The sequence below is a fragment of the Cebus imitator genome, unplaced genomic scaffold, assembly GCF_001604975.1.
Source record: "Cebus imitator isolate Cc_AM_T3 unplaced genomic scaffold, Cebus_imitator-1.0 Scaffold122, whole genome shotgun sequence".
Taxonomy (NCBI): domain Eukaryota; kingdom Metazoa; phylum Chordata; class Mammalia; order Primates; family Cebidae; genus Cebus; species Cebus imitator.
The window spans coordinates 3,531,243-3,546,564 of record NW_016107437.1 but is presented as its reverse complement, the minus strand read 5'-3'; the positions used below and the strand labels follow the sequence as shown (position 1 = coordinate 3,546,564).

The 15,322-nt window shown below is 42.6% G+C and overlaps 1 protein-coding gene and 1 non-coding gene across 4 annotated transcripts in view; one reads left to right on the top strand and one right to left on the bottom strand.

Moving 5' to 3' along the window:
- CPPED1 (calcineurin like phosphoesterase domain containing 1) overlaps window positions 1–15,322 on the top strand; it is a 145,076-nt gene that overhangs the window by 46,522 nt on the left and 83,232 nt on the right. The window lies entirely within an intron of this gene.
- LOC119472900 lies at window positions 7,485–7,624 on the bottom strand. The gene has a single exon (XR_005202077.1). It is a non-coding gene; the product is annotated as a U4 spliceosomal RNA (small nuclear RNA).

The window sequence follows — 15,322 nt, the reverse complement described above, 5'->3', positions numbered from 1 at the left end:
CTGCTGTCTTCTGATGGGGTAAGGCTACATGCATGAAAATTGGGGAAACAAGTACTGAAGGAGAAAACAGGTGTTCCTTACTCAAATTTCATGACAGCCAGCCCAAGATGCCCTTTGCATCTATACCTACCTGGTATAAAATGACTTGTCTGTATGTCTCCATCAGGGCAAAGCCACATGTCTGCAAATGGAAGCAGGTGATGCCTAGTTACAGTCCAGGCCATCCTGCCAGCCCTGGGCCACATCAGTATTATCAGGTTTAGCTTAATAGGATGATGCTGGCCTGGGAATTGCTTCTCTTTGTTTAATAGGCCAGGGCAGCAGTACTCAAAGATGTCACATTTTAAAACTTTACTTATCAGTAAATTAAAAGCTGTCCCCAGAGTCCCTGATCTAGTCCCTAATCTAAACACTTGGCACACGATGCAGGAGATTTTAAGCACTTCTGAACAGGAGACGGTTTTGTCAGTTTCAGTACTCGGGACTGCTGACAACATACGCCAGCAACAGCAGGCCCACACTGGTGTATGACCATATCGGTAGAGTAAGGCCCCCAGCACACCCTGGAAACACCAGACCCCCAGCATAGGGTATGACCATAGTACAGCAGTCCCCAGATTCCGGTAGACATCAGGGTGACCATCTTGTTCAGAATCTCAGCATCACCATCTTAAACTCTGTACTTTCTGAGACATGTAAAATTGTTTCTACTGGTGAAGGGCAAATTTAGCAGTCAGTTATCGTCCTTTGTTATCCGTGGGAGATTGGTTCCAGGACCCTCCCAAGGATACCGAGATCCACCAATCCTCAGGTCCCTGATATAAAATAGTGTGTTATTTGCATATAACCTATGCACACCTTCCTGTATACTTTAAATCACCTCCAGATTACTTATGCCCAATACACTGCTGCATATGACTTCATTCTCATGGATTCAGCATCATACTCAGCACACGGCAAGTTCAAGATGCTTTTTGAAACATCATGGAATTTTTTTTCTGAATATTTTCGATCAACAGTTGCCTCCATGGATGTGGAATCCACAGCTACCGTCGGAAGGGTGACTTCATTTAGAAAAGACAGAACAAGGAGCTTTCAGTGGGTGGGCATTTGTCCTTTCTGACCTCCCGGTACTTTTGTATTCCCTTCTGACTTTTGGAGAGTTTCCCTGGTATTAGTCCGTTTTCACACTGATATAACGATACTACCTGAGACGGGTTTAATTGACTCACAGTTCCACATTGCTAGGGAGGCCTCTGGAAACTTACGGTCATGGCAGAAGGCAAAGGAGAAGCAGGGAACTTCTTCACAAGGTGGCCGGAGAGAGAGAGAGCACAAGGGGCAACTGCCCAACACTTTTAAACCATTAGATCACGTGAGAGCACACTCACTGTCATAATAGTATGGGGTAACTGCGCCCCCCACCTCCATGATCCTATCGTTTCCCACCAGGTCCCTCATTGACACACAGGGATTAAAATTTGAGGTGAGATTTGGGTGAGAACACAGAGACAAACCATATCACCCCCGAATGTGTACACCTGCTTGCTGGTGTAAACCACCTGCATGATGGAAGCTAGATGGCCTGATGGCCTCTCTGCTTTCTTTGCAGTTAGGACTCAGGCTTGTATCCCACACCTGAGTACTCACTTGAACCAGATTTTGAGCCTTTAGTGAGTGACACAAGGAGAAGGCAAGATCCATGCTGGTGAGGAATGTGGCAGCAGAGGTGGGGGTCCCAGCATTATTAGCATCCAGCACCTGCCATCAGTGGGACTCTATGGCCAGGCTTGTATTTCTCCCTGGGAACAGTTTTGCATGTGATTTTGGGGCTGCTTCTGCTTTAAACCTGGTTCTCTAGCTTGCTTGCTTGCTTGCTTGTTTTTTTTTTTTTTTTTTTTAGAGACAGAGCCTTGCTCTGTTGCCCAGGCTAGAGTGCAATGGTGCGATCATACCTCATTGCAGCCTCTGCTTCCTGGGCTCAAGTGATCTTCCCACCCTAGCCTCCCAAATACCTGGGACTGCAGACACATGCCACCATGTCCAGCTAAGTTTTAAATTTTGTGTAGAGATGGGGTCTTGCTCTCTTGCCCAGACTGGTCTCAAACTCCTGGGCTCAAGTGATCCCCCTGCCACTGCCTCCCAGAATGCTGTAATTACAGGCGTGAGCCACCGCACCCAGCCTCCATTTTTGTTGTTGCTATTGTCACTGCCATCATCATCATCATCATCATCATCGTCATCATCATTGTATCCTCTTTTTAGATTCAGGTGCAGTTCCTGTGTTCTTCCTGAATGCTTCTCCAGAAGTACCAGTTTTTGGCAATTCCTTCTGCTGGTGAACTATATGATCAGCCTACTTCATTAACACAGTGGCTTGGTTGGACTTTCATCTCTTACCGTTTATCTCAGGCACATGGTCTATTGGTGAAGAGTCTGGGTTTCAGAGTCAGAAAGTTCAGAGTGCATGGAAAGTAGTACCTTTGTCAGTGGGCTGGTGGGAGGCTGGACTGAAGCCACGAGTGGGAACAATGCCTGGCGTGTGATAGACACTCAGTAATTGTCATTGCCATGAGTAATGGCGTTTCTTGTATTCCCTTCCAGCTTGTGGGCTTCTTGGAGAGGTTTTCTGCCATTTATCTGATTGTATCCCAAGTATCTGCCTCAGTGCCTGATGACACATCATAGACACTCAAAACATACAGGCTTTTTGGAGATTGCGTTTAAAACTCAATGTCATTTAGGAGCCATTTGACCACCAGCAAGCTCCTGGACCTCAGCTTCCTTATCTGTACAGCAGGAGTGATGATATCTGTATTCCTGGGTTGCTTGGAGGATTAAACAAGATTATAAATTGCAGGGCCTGTGAGGGACACTAGGGGTGGCAGTAATAGAGTGATGTCATGGTTGTTTTCCTTTATCCTCACTGACACAGTGTTCAACTGCATGGCACCGTGTCCCTTTTCCTGCAGGAAGTGAAAGTATGGGGAATAGCAAGGGGCTTTGTTTTCTCTTTCTTTGACCCTCCAGCTCTTACTCAGAATATTCCAAAAGCTTGCATGGAGAAGCAGTGACAGCCAAGATGCCCTATGACAAAATGCGGATATTTAATTGCATGATTTGCCTCAATAACGTGTTCTTCTTCTGCCTTTTGTTGCCATATGTTTTGCTCTGTTTTAGAGCAGCTGTAGCTATCTCTCAAATTTATTTGGAAACAGGGTCTTTCCACTCAAATGCCCTGACACCCTACTGTCTCCTGTAAATAATTACACAGTGTTTTAATCTGGCAACATGTGTCAGTGTGCTAGAAGGTCTTGTCACCCTTTATTAAAAGGTTGCCATTAGAGGCCAGGTGTGGTGGTTGCTGTTGTCATTGCTTTCATGATCATCATCATCATCATTGTGCCTGTAATCTCAGCACTTTGGGAGACCGAGGCAGGCAGATCACCAAGGTCAGGAGTTCAAGGCCAGCCTGCCCAACATGGCAAAACCCCTGTCTCTACTAAAAATACAAAAACTTCGCTGGGTCTGGTGGTAGGCGCCTGTAACCCCAGCTACTCAGTAGGCTGAGGCAGAAGAATTGCTTGAACCCGGGAGGCGGAGGTTGCAATGAGCCGTTATCATGCCACAGCACTCCAGCCTGTGTGACAAGAGCGAAACTCCATCTCAAAAAGAAAAAAAAGGTTACCATTTGGACTGGTTTGGCAGATCGTCTGAAAGGCGTGAAGCCCATTGTGGATGCAAAGCGTTATTCACTAATAATGCCTCGGGTGCTAAGGCCCCCAGCCCGCCGCCTAGGAAGCATTTGTGCAGGCAAGTGCTGCCTTACATAACTTAGCAGTTTTCCCTTTGCAGTGTCCCCAGTGTGAATGCAAGAGGTACAAACAGGATCTATGTGGAATATCTATGCCCAGGATCTGAGGCTCTATCTGTAAAATACAAAGCATTTCAAGGGAAGCCAGTAGAGACATTCAATTTTATGGGTTTTATTTTCCCCATGTAAGTCAGATCCTCCTGTGCAGTCCTGGTAGGCTGACTGCATTGTATTAGGCCCTTGAAATGTGTAGTCATGCTTGCAGTTATGCCTTGGAATCTGTCTTCTTCCAAATTATGGTGACCATCCAGCCTGGTCTGCCCAGGACTATTCTGGTTTTAGCACTGAAGTGTCCCACATGCTGGGAAAACCCTCAGCCCGGGCTAACTTAGTTGGTCACCCTCGAGGTGCTATATTAGGGTCCTGCCTTACCCTGATTCTAGTTTGTGAAGATAAACATTTTTTTCAGGGGATTGAATCTAAAAATTTTAGAAGTAAGATGTGGAAAATTGTTGACATACATTTAACATGAATATTTAACATTCTCTAGGGAAAAAAAAACTTTTGGGAGAGTACCGTAGTTGTCTGTAACTTTGATCTCAAGGGTCAAAATGGCATCCTGAACTTCCCTGGGGATGCTTAATTGCTTTATTTTGTCTGATTTATTACTTTGCTGACTGGCTTTCCTGGCATGTGTCAAGGGCATCATTGTCGGTTTTTATGTTTTTTGTTTTTTAATTTTTGAGACAGGGTCTTGCTCTGTTGCCCAGGCTAGGGTATAGTGGTAGAATCTCGGCTCACTGCAACGTCCACCTCCTGGGTTCAAGTGACTCTTGTGCCTCAGCCTCCCGAGTAGCTGGGATTACAGGTATGCCCCACAATGCCTGTGCCATCACACCCAGCTAATTATTTTGTACTTTTAGTAGAGATGGGATTTTGCCATGTTGGCCAGGCAGGTCTTGAACTCTTGGTCTCAAGTGATCCTCCCGCCTCAGCCTCCCAGAGTGCTGGGATTACAGATGTGAGCCACCGTGCCTGGCTCACTGTTCTTAAATGCATCTCTGCTGCCACCTCCCCAGAGCAGTTTGTGTGGAACTGCCCACGTGAGATGCAGTGTTGTTGCAGATCACTCTCATAATTTGCAGCATTTTGCGCTTGTGAATTTCAGTTTGGGATTCCTATTTAAGACCATAACTATCTACATCAACAGCTTCTCAGTATGGACAGCATGTCCTTCCCAAATTGCTAGTCCTGTGGACATGTCATTGTGTGCGTTTCAGCTGGTGGAAGAGCTGAACCAACTTCCAGTTCTTTGAGGCATGTTGCAGAATGCCCCCACCACGCCCCTGCCATGCACATTTCATATATGCCACATAATGTGGATTTTACATCACGCTGTCCCAAACATATCTTCTAAATTTGCTGAATGTGTATAGCTGTTTTCATAAGATGAAGCAAATTAGTGAATTATTTTACTGTATGGGTATTAGCCTTCTGGAGGGTATTTATATCTATTGCAAAAATGCCCTAATATCCTAACAAGTAGACACATAAAGATATGTATTGAGGCAGAATGTGGTGGCTCATGACTATAATCCTAGCTTGCAGAGAGCCTGAGGTGGGCGGATTGCTTGTGGCCAGGTGTTCATACACCAGCCTGAGCCACATAGGGAGACCTCATCACGTAGCCAGGAGTCATGGTGTGCACCTGTAGTTGCAGCTACTCAGGAGGCTGAGGTGGGAGGATCACTTCAGACTGGGAGGTGGAGGCTGCAGTCAGCTATGATTGTGCCACTGAACTGCAGCCTGGGTAACAGAGCGAGACCTTGTCTCAAAAAAAAAAAAAAAAAAAAGAGAGAGAGAAAAAGATGGATGTTGAAATACTTGTGAAAAGGTCACCCTAAGAGAATGTCAGTGATTAATACATGAGCATCACTGGCATAGTTGTCATAAAAATGATGCAGTTCCAAGGCCAGAAGAGACCCATTAGAGACCATTTGACCCCATTTTTGCAGCTTTATGTCCAGGAAGAAACTGCTCACCTTAGTCTTGAATATGCCACATTTGCCTGCAGCTTCCTGGGAGCATATGTTTTATAGTGAATCTGACTTACCTTTTTCTGCTACACATTTTTTTTCCTTCTTTTTGGAGACAGAATCTCTGTGTCGTCCAGGCAGGAGTGCAGCAGTGCAGTCATGGCTCACTGCAGCTTCTAACTCTTGGGCTTAAGCCATTGTCCCACCTCAGCCTCCTGAATTTTTTTTTTTTTGTAGAGACGGGTCTCACTATGTTGCCCAGGCTGGCCTCGAACTCCTGGCTTCAAATGATCCTTCTGCCTTGGCCTCCCAAAGTGCTGAGATTACAGGTGTGAGCCACAGCACCTGCCTGTGCTACAGTTTAACATTTTCTTCATTTGGGTCTATTGTGAGGCCAAAGAAAAGCTGGTATTCTCCCTTTTGGCCTCTGGCCATCAGCTGTGGAGAAGTTCCTGCGAAATTGGATTTTTATAAATACAATATGCAGGGGGACCTTAGAGGGACTCTGCAGTGGACGCTTTTGTAAGGTAAAGAATCTGCTTATAATGTGCACATGTCCCTTTAATTTGTTGAATCAGATTTGTAGACATCGGGTTTAGAAATTGGGCCCCCTTTCCCTCAGTGTGTTGAATGTGAGTGCTTTTAGTGTGGGGGGGGGGCCCTTCTCACAGGGGGAGGGGAAGAGAGGACCCCCTGTGTGTTTTTACCACAGCAGATATGTGGCTAACAAGCAGTTACTGGTGAAATAAAGTTGCCTCTAACTAAGGACTTCATCTGGTTTTTGGTTTGGCTTGAAAACACTCTGTCAAAATGATCTAGAGATGGAGCTAGTTTTAAAATCAATATTATTTCATCTGTCATCAAACAGAGCCTCTAAAACCTCAAGTGGGTGAGTTCAAAAGCCACATTGTACCCGAGTGTGCTCCTTCCATAAACTTCCTGAGATGCAGTTTATGAACTAAATGTCTCTGTTTTCTTCCACCTGAAAAAGCAATGGTGTACAAAGAAATAAAAAAGTCTGTGTGCAGAGCCTCAGAGGGCTGTCAGGTGGAAAGGAGGGCTACCAAGATCCCCATGAGACTGACTTTCTCATAGTGAAATGACCAGGATCACCCTTTCAAGCAACCGGAGATCTCATTCATTACCCAGCCTGTCATTCTTACCCAGTTTCTCCCCAAGCCACACTGGAGGGCCAGCTTCATTTCCTCTTTTCCTGGATCAGTCACCAAATAGGATTGGATATCCTCAGAAGGCTACACTCTATGAAAGGGAGACATTGAAAGAAAATGGGAGGGGGCTCCATGTGGAAAATAGGTTGCCTGTTCACCTTAGGAGCAGAAGGGCGCGTGGACACGTGGATTCTGGGGAATGGGGAGTTTATGAATGTATGAAGTGGCTGGGGTTGTTGAGACGTGGGAAGATTGAGAATCCAGGGGCAGAAAGGGCGGTCAGACCCGTAGGAGGAGGGGAGAGCCTAGGCACAGAGATCAGCGACCAGGAAAGGCAGCAATCAGGAACCAGGAAAGGCAGCCAACAGTAACTTTTGCCATTACTCGGACCATGTGGCCTTCTGTTCTCTGCTGCTGCTGCTTTTTTTTTTTTTTTTTTTTTAATTTTTTTTTATTATGATTCAGTCTCCGTAGAGACTGCCAAAAATTGCCAACGCTGCTATATTTCAAGTCGTCATGGTGGGGTGTTGGGAAAAGTTTTCAATTGGCAGTAATCGCACCTTGGATAAACCTCATTGGCTATGATACTGCCAGTGCGCAAAGCTGCTGCTGCTTTGTTTATTGTTGTTGTTCCTTTGCCAAAGACCAGCTTTCTTGGTTTTGGTGCACACACGGGACTACCCCTGCCATGCCTTCCTGCCATGCCTTCGTAGGATTTCACAGCTCAGCTCTTTAATGAGTTACATTAACATCAAAACATCAACAGTTTCAGCTTCACCCAAAGAGTAAAGGTGAATGGCTCAGCTGGTGACAGACATCTCCTGAGGCCAGGATGACACTGCAGAACAGCATCATTGGGGGTTAGGATGTCAGCATACAAATTTGGGAGTGACATAAGCATTCAGGCCATAGCAGCATGTAAAGAAATCCAGTAACTTTTCAAAGAAATATTTTTTCACAATGAATAGAATCATAGGATAGTAAAAAAAATTTAGATCATAAATTCACACTATACCAAATTTGCCAAGGTTCAGACATACTGAATTTGCTTAACTAAACATCATTTTGCTATCCATCTTCAGCTTATAAATTTGAAAGGCAAGAGTTTGGAGTTTATGACTACGGAGGCAGAAATAGATATATGTTATTCATATAGTAACATATTTATGTATTATATAATGTATGTTAATATATAATTGTATACTATATATTAATAAATAATATAGCTAGTATATTAATATATAATCTAATTAATACATTTATATATTATGTGATGTCTTACCAGAGATGAATTTTAATAGATAGTTTCTACTGGATCCAAATGTTTTACTTTGTGTTTTTTCTATCCTTGTGCAATTTTTGAAAGCACTTCATTTTTGGCATGTGTCTTAGTTTGTAAGATTTTATATATATAAATATATATAGTATATAATATCATAAATATATATATTATATAATATATAAACACAGACATAATATATACTATTCTATAAATATATATACTTTTATATATATATGTAAATTTTCATACTGTTACATATGATCTTTCTTTTTATTCATTTGTTTACCTGTCAGGAAAGCCTTCAAGTGACTGATTTTCAGAGTTTAATAAATTTGATCTACTCAGAGCTGACACACATTGATTTATTCACAATCTAAAGACAACTGTGGTTGGACAGAAGGCCGTTATAGAGAATTAAGTGAGGGCTGTCAAGATTAAACAAAGCTTCCCTTTTTCATGGGGTAGAGTAATAGATTACATGAGAGTTTCTTATCAAGCATGACAACTCATTAAACCCCTAACAGAGATTCAGGTGCAAGTTTATGTTATAAACTAACATCATTTAGGCTTTTTAAGAGCCAGAAGATGCTTTTCACACCAAAATCCAGTTACAGCCTGTGATGTTTTTTTAATAGACTTTCTTAAAGAAAGCAGGAGACTTTTTATATTCAAACAGTACTTTAACCTCTGCTCTGTTCTCGTTGTGTTTAATTTTATAAACCAGAACTAGTTTTTATTATGAGAAAGCTTTAATCTTCAAAGCAAAGTTATATACTCAGTAATTTCGGGTAGAGTGGGAAGCGCTTGGACCTGGGGAGTCAGACAAAACTGGGTTTGAGTTCTGTGACTGTGGTGGCTCTAGAAAGCTTTCTTTTTACTTCGTATTCAGAGCTGCCTAGCATAGATGTTTTTCATTTATGTTATCACTGAGTCCTCAAAATCTTACTGAGGATTTAGGTATTGGACTACAGTTTCTTTTTAACTTTTAAATGTTTCAGCTTCTTAGAAAAACTGAAAAGCATAAAAATACCAAAAATAGCCTAAAGATTAATAAAATGAGTACACATGTTTTTACCGGCCAGCTTTCAGAGGTAAAACATTATCAGTCCTGTTTAAGCCTTCTGTGTGCCAGTTTTAGTTCGGGATTTAGGGCATGTGACAAGAAAATGCCAGGAACAGTGGCGTGTGTTAAGAGTTTATTTTTCTCTCAGGTAATGTGACATTTGGAGATAGGGGTTCCTAGGACCTGGGCTGTCTTAGCTTTTTGTTCCTTCATCTTTAGGGTATGGCCCTTGTCTTCATGCTTACAAAACGGCTGCAGGAGCTGCAGCCATCACATCTGTCTTCTATGAAGGAGGAAAGGCCAGTAGCAAAAGCACTTTTCAAGGAGGTCTATCCAATGACTTTTACGCTAGAGACCAGAATTGTACAGGAAAATGTAATGTGTTTTCATCTTGTGGCTGGTTTGATCTTCTGATCACTAAAACTTTCTCCGTATCAGCAATAAGGGTGTTTCACTTTTTTATCATGTGTGTGTTTGCTGGAGTAGCACTCTTAATTTCCTTAAGAGCACTCTGGTAGTGTTACTAGCGGAGAACACTTGCTGCCAACAAAAGGAAGGATTATTAGACAGGAAGTTAGCAGCCTCTCCCTGAGAACTTTCCTCTGCTTCCCTCCAGAGGTAAGTGTTGTCCTTAAGAGATTTGGGTTTTTTATTGTATCTCTTTATGTTTTTATTATAGGCATACCTTATTTTATTGAGCTTCTCTCGATTGTAGTTTACATATACTATGATTTTTACGTACTGAAGGTTTGTGGCAACTATGCATCCAGCATCAATTTTTCTTTTTTTTTTTTTTCTTTTTTTGAGACAGAGTCTCACTCTGTCACCCAGGCTGGAGTGCAGTGGCATGATCTTAGCTCACTGCAAGCTCCACCTCTCAAGTTCAAGGGATTCTCCTGCCTCAGCCTCCCGAGTAGCTGGTCCAGCCATGAGCCACGACGCCTGGCTAATTTTTGTATTTTTGGTACAGACAGGATTTCACCATGTTGACCAGTCTGGTCTCGAACTGCTGACCTCAAGTGATCCGCCCGCCTCAGCCTCCCAAAGTGCTGGGATTATAGGCTTTAGCCACCGCACCCGGCCTCTGTTAGCGTCACTTTTTCAACAGCGTGTTCTTACATTTTGGCAATTCTTGGAATATTTTGAACTTTTCCTTTCTTATTGTATCTGTTATGGTGATCTGTGATCAGTGATCTTTGATGATGTGATCATTTAACGAACCATGTCTGTTAAAGGTGGCAAATTTAATTGATGAATGTGTGTGTTGTGACTGCCCCACTCACTGGCCATTTCCCTGTCTCTCTCCCTTTTTTTGGGCCCCCGTATTCCTTGAATCACACTAATGATGAAATTAGGCCACTCAATAATAATAATAATAATTAGGTGGCTTGTGCCAAACAGCCAAGTTGTGATTGCAAAGAAAAAGTTCTTAAAGGAAATTAACAAGTGCTACTTCAGTAAACACACAAATGATAAGAAAGTGAAACAGCCTTACTGCTGATATGAAGAAAGTTTTAGTGGTCAGGATGGGAAATCAAAGCCACAACATTCCCTTCAGCTTCACGATGTTTAAGGAAAGAAGCAATCTCCGCAACAGAAATGTGTAAAGTGAAGCAGCAGGTACCCACAGAGAGGCTGCAGCAAGTTAGCCAGAAGCTCTAGCAGAGAACATTGAGGAACACTAAACAGCACCTTTATGCCACCTAGGACTTTCATAGCTGGAGAGGAGAAGTCCATGCCTGGCTTCAAAGCTTCAATGGACAGGCTGACTCTCTTGTTAGGAGCTAATGCAGCTAGTGACTTTAAGTTGAAGCCAGTGCCCTTGTGCCATTCTGAAAATCTGATGGCTCTTCACAGTGATGCCAGATCTACTCTGTCTGTGCTCTGTAAATAAAACAGCAAAGCCTGACTGGCAGCACCTCTGTTTACAGCATGGTTTACTGAATATTTTAAGCTCACTGTTGAAACTTACTCCTCAGAAAGACTCTTTTTAGAATACTGCTGTTCATTGGCAACATAACTGGTCACTCAAGGTCTCTGATGGAGATGTACAAGGAGACAAATATTTTTACATTTGCTAACATTCATCCATTCTGCAGCCCATGGATCAAGGAGCCGTTTCAACTTTCAAGTCTTATTATTTAAGAAATACAATTCATAAAGTTGTACCTGCCATAGATAGTGATTCCTTGGATGGATCTGGGCAAAGTAAACTGAAAACCTTCTGGAAAGGATTCACCATTCTAGATGCCATTAAGAACATTTGGGATTTGGCCAGGCGCTGTGGCTCACGCCTGTAATCCCAGCACTTTGGGAGCCTGAGGCAGGTGGTTCATTTGAGGTCAGGGGTTCAAGACTAGCCTGGCCATGATGGTGAAATCCCCCGTCTCTACTAAGAATACAAAAATTAGCTAGTCATGGTGGCAGGTGCCTGTAGTCCCAGCTTCTTGGGAGGCTGAGGGAGGAGAATCACTGGAACCTGGGAGGTGGAGGTTGCAGGAGCTGAGACGGCACCACTATATTCTAGCCTGCGCACAGAGTGAGACTCCATCTCAAAAAAAAAAAAAGAACATTTGTGATTCATGGGAGGAGGTAAAAATATTAACATTAAAAGGAGTTTGGAAGAAGTCGATTCCTTTCTTCATGGATGACTTCAAGGGATTCAAGACTTCAGTAGAAGACAGAACTGCGGATGTGATAGAAATGGCAAGAGAACTGGAATTAAAAGTGGAGCCTGAAGACGTAACTGAATTGCAATCTCATGATCAAAACTTGAATAGATGAGGAGTTGCTACTATGGATGAACAAAGAAAGTGGTTTTCTTGAGATGGAATCTACTCTTGGTGAAGCTGCTGTGAACATTGCTGAAATGACAACAAAGACTTTAGAATATTCCGTAAATTCATTTGATAATGCAGTGGCAGGGTTTGAGAAAATTCATTGCAGTTTGGAAGGACATTCTGTAGGTGAAATGCTATCGAACAAAGCAGGTTCACATGCTACCGAGATCTCATAGAAGGAAGAGTCAGTTGATATGGACAACTTCATGATTGTCTTCTTTTAAGAAATTGCCCCAGCCACTCCACCCCTTCAGCAGCTAGCGTCCTGGTCAGTCAGAGACCATGAATGTCAGGGCAGGACCCTTTACCAGCAAAAAGATTATGATTCACTGAAGGCTCACATGATTGCTAGCATTTTTTAGCAAAAAAGTATTTTTAATTAAGGTTTTTTTTTTTTTTTTTTTTGAGACGGAGTCTCGCTCTCTCACCAGGCTGGAATGCAGTGGCGCAATCTCAGCTCACTGCAACCTCCACCTCCCGGGTTCAAGAGATTCTCCTGCCTCAGCCTCCTGAGTAGCTGGGACTACAAGCACCCGCCACCACGCCCGGCTAATTTTTTATATTTTAGTAGAGACAGGGTTTCACCAATTTGGCCAGGATGGTCTCGAGCTCCTGACCTTGTGATTTGTTTTTAGACATAATTTTATTGCATACTTGATAGACTACAGCGTAGTGTAAATATAACTTTTATATGCACTGGGAAACCAAAGAATTTGTGTGACTTGCTTTATTGAGACACTTTATTGTCACAGTCTGGAACTGAACCTGCAATATCTCTGAGGTATGCTTTTAATATTGGTATGTATTCCTCAGAAATACATAAGCTTATTTCACGTTTTTAAACTACATTAAATGGCATCATATCCCAGATATTTTCTTTTACAGATTTATTTTCCTGTATGCTAGAGAGGCTTCTGCATTCATATGGATCATTCATATGGATCGTTCTAGTTCATTTATTTTGATTGTTGTAGAGAATTGCAGTATATGACTCTACTACAATTTAGCTAACCATTGTGCTGTTGTTGGGCATATAGATTGTTTTCAGCCTTTTGCTACTACAATTATGCCACTATGACTCAGCTTTCTCCTCTGTTGCTGTGCCCATATGCAAGAGATTCTGGAATAATCACTTCAGCATTCCAGGACATTGCTAGATTTTGTCTACGAAATGGTATGTTAATTTGTACACCTAGCAAAAATGTGTGCAAATGTCCACTGGCCATTTCCTTATGGACCCTTTCAGTTGTTGGACTTCTAATATATATATTTTTTGAGATGTCTCACTCTGTTTCCCAGGCTAAAGTACAGTGGAGCGATCTCAGCTCACGGCAGCCTCTGCCTCCCGGGTTCAAGTATTTCTCTGCCTCAACCTCCCGAGTAGCTGGGATTACAGGCACCCACCACCATGCCCAACTAACTTTTGTAGTTTTAGTGGAGACAGGGTTTTGCCATCTTGGTCAGGCTGGTCTTGAACTCCTGACTTCATGATTCTGCCTACCTCAGCCTCCCAAAGTGCTGGGATTACAGGCATGAGCCACCACGCCTGCCCCGGACTTCTAATTTTGACCAGTCTCTTGGATGTGAAATGGGCACTGTGTGGTGTTCTTCTTTTAGTTTTATAGAGATATAATTGGCATACATTTAAAAATGCACACACAGTGAACAATTTTTAAACAGCTTTATTGGGGGATAATTACATACAAAGAAAAACATGTTTAAAGTGTGCAATTTAATAAGTGTTGACATGTATATACCTGTGAAACTACAATCACAGCGAGTACACACATCACATCCAAAGTTTCCTCTTCAAGCCAGGCGTGGTGGCCCACGCTATAATTCTAACACTGTGGGAGGCTGAGGTGGGCAGATTGCCTGAGCCCAGGAGTTCAAGACCAGACAGGCAGCATGGGCCTGGAGTTTTCACTGTGTGTAGGTTTTTACACATTTAATTTATTTAATAGCTACAAGGTATTCAGATCATGTATTTTTTCTTGAGTGATTTTTCAGTATGATGTGCCTGTAGAGGGATTTTTTTTTTATATATGGAATGTGATTATTGATTTTTTTTTGTTTTTTCTGAGTCAGGGTCTGCCTCTTTCATCCAGGCTGGAGTACAGTGGCGCAATCACAGCTCACTATAGCATCAACCTCTCAAGCACAATCGATTCTCCCACCTCAGCCTCCTGAGTAGCTGGGACTACAGATGCCAGCCACTGTGCCTGGCTAATTTTTGTATTTTTTCAAAGAGGTGGGGTTTTGCCATGTTTCCAGGCCAGTCTGGTACTCCTGGGCTCAAGCAATCTGCCTACCTCATTCTCCCAAAGTGCTGGGATCACAGGCGTGAGCCACCGTGCCCGGCCTTATTGATATTTCTGTTGGTAGAATTCAAACCTACCGTGTTGCCATTTATTTTCCTTTCTTCTTCTTCTTTTTTTCTTCTTTTTTCTTTTTTGGGGGTAAAATCTGAAACGCCTGCATTCTAAAAGCGCTGTAACACTATTTCTCATTTTTAAATATGTTGTCTGTTCCCTGTTTTCCTGACTTCTTTTGGATTATTTTTCCTGATCCCACTTGAGCTCTGCTTGGCCCATTAGCTATAACTCTTTGTTGTGGTATTTTCAAGGTTGCATTAGGGTACACAGTATATACATCTTTAACTTTTCACAGTCTCCCTGCACGTGATATGACCCCACCTCACATATTACGTAAGACCCTTGTAACAGTAGCGTCTTCCATTCCTCCTTTCCTGCCCTTCATGCTATTGGTGTGGCATATTTTACTGCCACAAATAAATACTAAAAACCCTGCCATATGCTGTCATGATTTTTTTTTTTCTTTTACAAAGACAATTTCCTTTCAAAGAAATTTAAATAATGAGAAGAAAAGGATTCTTTTTGCCCTCGTAGTTGCCATTTCTGGTGGGCCTCGTGCCTTTGTCTGGATCCAGAGCTGCATCTGCTATTGGTCTCCTCCTGCTTCAGCCTTCCTTTAACCGTTCTTTACGTAGCCAGCACCAGGCTGCTGCTGATGTACTTTTGCAGAATGTCTGTGAAAGTTTTTATGTTACCTTTGTTTTCACTGGACATCAATTTTTTTTTTCTTTTTTTTTTTTTTG